The sequence below is a fragment of the Brachyhypopomus gauderio genome, chromosome 15 (genome assembly GCF_052324685.1).
Source record: "Brachyhypopomus gauderio isolate BG-103 chromosome 15, BGAUD_0.2, whole genome shotgun sequence".
NCBI classification, from domain to species: Eukaryota; Metazoa; Chordata; class Actinopteri; order Gymnotiformes; family Hypopomidae; genus Brachyhypopomus; species Brachyhypopomus gauderio.
In genome coordinates this window covers 6186062-6192456 of record NC_135225.1, presented here as the reverse complement: position 1 = coordinate 6192456, position 6395 = coordinate 6186062, and positions in this window count along the sequence as shown.

Here is a 6395-nt window from a genome sequence, read left to right as displayed (position 1 = left end):
TTTTTTTCTTTTTTTTTAACCCTTCGGATGTGTGATTACACCAAACACTGAGCCATAAGTGGCTTTGAGTTGACCTGCATGGATTACCAAAAACAGACACTTTCAGCTATCATATTTATAGATGCTTTGTTTTTAGTTCCAGCATTAACCAGAATTAACTAAGCCTGAAGATTTACATACACCGATCAATTTTTCATCTGTGTCTTGATGTATACTGTCCTGTCAAAGAAGGCACCGTAGGATTATATACAGTAAATTTACGCCACAGCCAGTAGTCCTTGAGAAAATTAATAGTATTTAGCTGTAACATTATTTTCCCTTTATGTAATATATAGTAGTTTTTAAAAGAGAGTAATTTTTAGTAGTTATTACATAGGAGTGTAATCATGCTAACAAATAATGCAATCGTCATAGGTTTTACATTGCGTTTACATTGCGAGATGTCTAGTACAGCTAAGGAAAGTACCAATGAGTATTTGACAACTCATTCATCACTGTCAGTCAACAGCAGGATGCATTATGCTCTACGCTGCCTGTTATTATGGTCTCACCCTTAAATTGTGGCCTGTTCCTCCTAGCTGTTGACCTGATCATTGAGCAGTTATCTGCCATTTGTCATTGGCACAGTTATTTCTAATTGGCATTAATTATCCACTGAGTGGACCTGGCAGTAATAATCTCTTGAAATCAATGAGCAGTTTTGTTGGCATAACATTCAACAACCTATATAACATTCAACAACCCCTTTTCCTCCTGTTTTTGTTGTTTCAATATACAAACATTTCAGAGAGGATACATTTACATTTTTATCAGTGTTGAATAGTGAAGCCATCAGAGGGTCGAATTGTAATTGGAATTTAAATGTTAAATGTCAGAGAAACGCATTAAGGAAGCTGTACCTCTTCTGAAACCAGAGGACTGGTGACATTGAGAACAAGAACTTCACTATTTGCCTGTAGTGGAGTGATTATGCCAAAAGGTGGCAATTTCACAAAGCTGTGTGTTCGGCATTGCCAGCGGGACATTTTACAATGAATGCTTTAATAAGATGCCAGAAACAGGAGGCTCCAAGCTCCATCTTTGTCAAGAATCTAGAGTCCGAGCACCAAAATGGCATTTTCAGTCATAATTGCCTGACCTTGCCTGCTTACTTACTTTCTTTAGTTATGGACCTTCAGATCCTTGACGTCAATAAGGAATGAATAGACTGTTAATTGAATTGAAAGTCTAAAGGAGGAAAGATATTCTCTCACACACACACATATACATAATGTTATATACCCTGTTATGGTTTTTATTACAACTTCCATACCACAAGTGTGATTGTAGATTTCCTTTGGTGCATTAAGGACAGAAATTAGCGCAACTGAGAATCAACTGACTGATCTGTGCTCGAATGCGGTGCTAAAATGGACGTTTATTCTTCACACTACCTTCTACGGTGACTTTTACCGGAGAGTGATAAAGTAATCACCTTTAAAACATAACTTGCCTAGCAGAATGCACTGTGGTATGTTGTAAACCAAATCGACCATTGATAAACTATTGGGACTGCCCATAAGTTAGTGCCATTTGAATCGGTCAACTTAGTCGTAGCAGTGAGGGACTGTTGTTTTGCCTCAGTGAATGAATGCTGGGTAACGATGACCAGTTTAAGTAAGCTGTAGATCTGATTAATGTTCAAAATGACCACTCTGATGAGTTACAAAGAAAGCTATTTTTATTGTTATTTTCCTGACTTTTAGCCTACTTTGTTAGATGTACACTCACCGGCCACTTTATTAAGTACACCTTGGTAATACCGGGGTGAACCCCCTTTTGCCTTCGGAACTGCCTTAATCCGTTGTGGCATAGATTCAACAAGGTACTGGAAACATTCCTCAGAGAGTCTGGTCCATATTAACATGATAGCATCACACAGTTGCTGCAGATTTGTCAGCTGCACATCCATGATGCGAATCTCCCGTTCCACCACATCCCAAAGGTGCTCTATTGGATTGAGATCTGGTGACTGTGGAGGCCATTTGAACTCATCGCTGTGTTCAGGAAACCAGTCTGAGATGATTTGTGCTTTATGACATGACGTGTTATTCTGCTGGAAGTAGCCATTAGAAGATGGGTACACTGTGGTCATAAAGGGATCGACGTGGTCAGCTAGAATACTCAGGTAGGCTGTGGCGTTGACATGATGCTCAATTGGTACTAATTGTGCCAGGAAAATACCACCACCAGCCTGAACCGTTGATACAAGGCAGGATGGATCCATACTTTTCATGCCAAATTCTGACCCTACCATCTGAATGTCACAGCAGAAATCGAGACTCATCAGACCAGGCAACGTTTTCCAATCTTGTCGATTTTTGGTCAGCCTGTGTGAATTGTAGCCTCAGTTTCCTGTTATTAACTGACAGGAGTGGCACCCAGTGTGATCTTCTTACTGTTGCCATTCTATCAGCTCGAACCAGTCTGGCCATTCTCCTCTGACTTCTGGCATCAACAAGGCATTTGCGCCCACAGAACTGCCGCTCACTGGATATTTTCTTTTTTGGACCAATCTCTGTAAACCCTAGAGATGGTTGTGCATGAAAATCCCAGATGATCAGCAGTTTCTGGAATACTCAGACCAACGACCATGCCATGTTCAATCACCATTCTTCATTCTGATGCTCGGTGTGAAATGCAGCAGATAATCTTGGCCATATCTGCATGTCTAAATGCATTGAGTTGCTGCCATGTGATTGGCTGATTTGACATTTGCGTTAATGAGCAGTTGGACAGGCGTACCTAATAGTGGTCGGTGAGTGTATACGTTATAACTGATACAGCAGGCTTAAAAAAAAAGTGTTTTGAAGTCTATCAGGCTGAACGGATACGAGTTTCGATCACCAGTGTCCTGAGAGGAAGCAGGCTGTGGATGCAGAGCATGCAGTACCAAGAAAACAAGCAGTTAACCCCAACCAAGGCGCCTCTCCTGGGGCCTCTCAGCCACTGGCAGCCCTCCGCTCCAGCTGTGCGGAAGAGGTTCACTGCCCACACCCTTATCCCAGACTGCCAGGCATAGTGGCCCAGACCTCCAGTAATGGTAAAACCTTGGAACAGCCTTGGTTTCAGATTATTTTGTCCTGCTTGAGTGTAGCATTATAAGAACCTATAAAAACTCATCTCATTAGATTATGCAATAATTAGAACATATGTGAGTTGAAGAAATGTTTATGAGCCTACGGTTTGAGAGCATCACCTTACAAAGAAACAATTGTGTTAGGTCCTTAATTTGTGTGGCAGTATTATGATTTATTCAAAGCCATTCATGCAATTTCCTTTTGAAAATAAAATAATGAAAAAAAAGACAATAAAAAGCTGTTAATTCTAAGTGTTTCCTTACAATAATAATTAGACAAAGTGTCTGAGGATTTATAAAATCTTGCTTTTTAATAAATCTATTATTTGAGTGTATGGGGGTGTGTTTTTGTTTGTTTGTGGTGGGTGTGTTTTTCCTCCACAGATCTGTATGCATCGCGTGGCCCGTCTGGACCGATCACCTTGAGGCTGATGTGGATTCTTTTGTACCCTCAGATTTGATGACAGCCATTGACGATCTTGGTAAAATATTGACTAATCTCCTAATTTGTTATTCATGTATCTAACAGCGATTGTAGTTTTTGTAGTTGTTCAACTACTGTACCTCCCTATTTGTGAATAGTTTATTTTCTTACTCCCTTAGGACGTAAGAACCCTCTCCTCCTAAAAGAAGAGTGCTACTATCATGGGTGCTGATTTGGTGTCTCAGTTCCTTAAGAATTCATTATTTTGTGTCCCTTGCAAACAGGAGACCCTTCACTGTAGTGTAGGCACAATGTTGGGGACTGTTTGATAAAAATATAACACTGATGTCCTCTTTGTGCAGTCTTTTTGTGCAATGTGTCATTGAAGTTTTGTTAGTTTTGTTAGTTCTCTCTCAGTTTTTTAGCATTGAAGTGTGAGCTACAGGGCTGTGTGAATAGTTCGTTAATTTTGCAAGAAATATTTCTTGGTTTAGATGAGTGACATGTCATTGAGCTGCGAAAAAAGGCAAAGAGATGTTAAGAGCAGCAGATTACTGGCAGTAATAGCTCGAAACATGGACTTGGCGGTCTACACTTGGACGATGGCTGGCGTTAGGAGCAAAGTGCATCAGAGGCAGACACATTAGAGCCTGAATCAGGAAAACAGAACAAGACATGGGGAGGAAGAAATGAGGTGCACAGGTGTTCAGAATTCTGGTGATTGGGAACAGGAGAGGCGAGGGCTTTTCTTAGGTAACATACATGAGGATGAAGGATCTCTGTCTGAAACATCCTTTTACGTAATTCACTACAATGTTTTTTTCTCTCCATCTCCCTCTCTCTCTATACACACACACACACACACACACACACACACACACACACACACACACACACACACACACACACATATATATATACAATATACACTGTGTGTATATATGTGTGCTTGTATTTTCATTACTTTTAAGGTCAGTGGGCAATGTCTGCTTCATTTTTTATATTATGGTTTCTATAAATAAAGAATCCGATATGGTTAGAAAGTTAGGCACCTTATTTGGCTGGGACTTCAACTAAAGTAATGTACATTTGAACATCATTTTGAATAACACAGACGTTTCACAGTGAACTCAGATAAGGCTTGAGAGGGTTGCAAACTCAGTGGAGATTCCTTAATGAAAACCCCATTTAGAACTTGAGCACTGACTGGTAAAAAGCTAATTATACTAACGGGCTATTGATATTCTCTTAACGCAAGCAAATAGTCAACAAATGTGAGCTGTGGCTGTGTTTGCTTGTTTGAACTATCACATGGTGAATGGGGCACCCTTATATACAGGGTTCAGTAATAGGAAGCGGTACCATGGGCTGACCGGAGAGAGAGAGTGAGATTTTCAGTAGCTCAGTCTTGTAACTTGGCCATGAGACTGTTGGGTTGGTACTGTGTCCACAGTCTGAGACGGTGACAGAGGCTCCTGTGTAGGAAATGAAGCACAAAGTCAGGTAATGCTGTCTGGGGCAAAGGGCAATAAATCTCACCATTTACTCGTGTCATGCCATATTTTTTTAGTGCCGCGAAAACAGAGATGCAGGACATGTTCTTACAACAGAAAGACTCCTCAAAACTCACATTTTCCCCTTCATACACCCTCCGTGCCAGATCATATTTGCCCATATTGATTTCAAGGAGTCACCACATAGTTTAGGAAAGGTATCAGAGCCGTGGACTATAGTTGTAGTCATCTGATATAACCCTATATTCTAGGGAATCTTCATCTGCATCGGGGCTTTAATTTCATTTCATGCGCCTCTCTCGTCTTGAGTACAGCCCTGCTGAGCGTGCCCAGCCGTACCCATAGACCTTATCAGCAGGATCGGATGCAACCTTTCTGTGTAGCGAAGAACAGCTTGATGAAAATCGCTGTACGTCCCCAATCATTTGATTTCATTTATACACATTTGAATTCTTTCCGTGTGTTCCATTTTGAGGCTGGCAAATCTCTTGGCTTCTCGCATGTTTTGTAACCATGTTTTTTCCATGTCATTTCAATCCACGATTATCAGTAGTCTAGGGGTTAGAGGTGTAGATAGGCTGTTTTTTGGCCATCAATGAGACAAATGGGAACTGTGAGGAATGTTTATTTTCCCTACATGAGTGTGCTTTTCCCCTTGATTATATCTCCTAATATCTAAGTTTAGCAGTTTCTCTGCTTGAAACCCAAACACATTTTGGCTACATATATGTTGTATGTGTGCATACTGAACATTGCAGACACCATCCTGGGGGACATATTGGAGTGAAATTCATGTTTATCAACAATAAGGGGCAGTGTTAATGAGTCTGGCACAAGTTTGAGGCTCCAGGTATCATGAAGTTTACCAAAAGAGAGGACACTGTTGGCAGGGCTACCATACTAAACATGGTCGGTGTTTGCTGAATTAACAGAACTGTTTAAAACTAAACAAAAACAATTGTTTTTTAGTAGTGGACATGTTTCCACAGCTTTACTAAGAATATACAGATTAAACAAAATCCAATGTGATCCAGAGCTTGATGCTGCAGACGAGGTGGGGTGTAAGACTGAACATTGCTGAATGTAGCAGGTGCGAATTACAGATGCATACAAGCTTCCTCCTCGGGGCTCAGGAGACATGAAGGACTGACTGTGTATGTACCACGAGCAGCTCAAGAGGAAGATGGGTAGGAACATCACCTACCTCTCATGATACCACCACCACCACCCACCTGGGTAGGAACTTCACCTGTCTCTCATGATACCCCCCACCACCCCCACCCACCTGGAAGATGGGTAGGAACATCACCTGTCTCTCATGATTTCCCCCCACTACCCC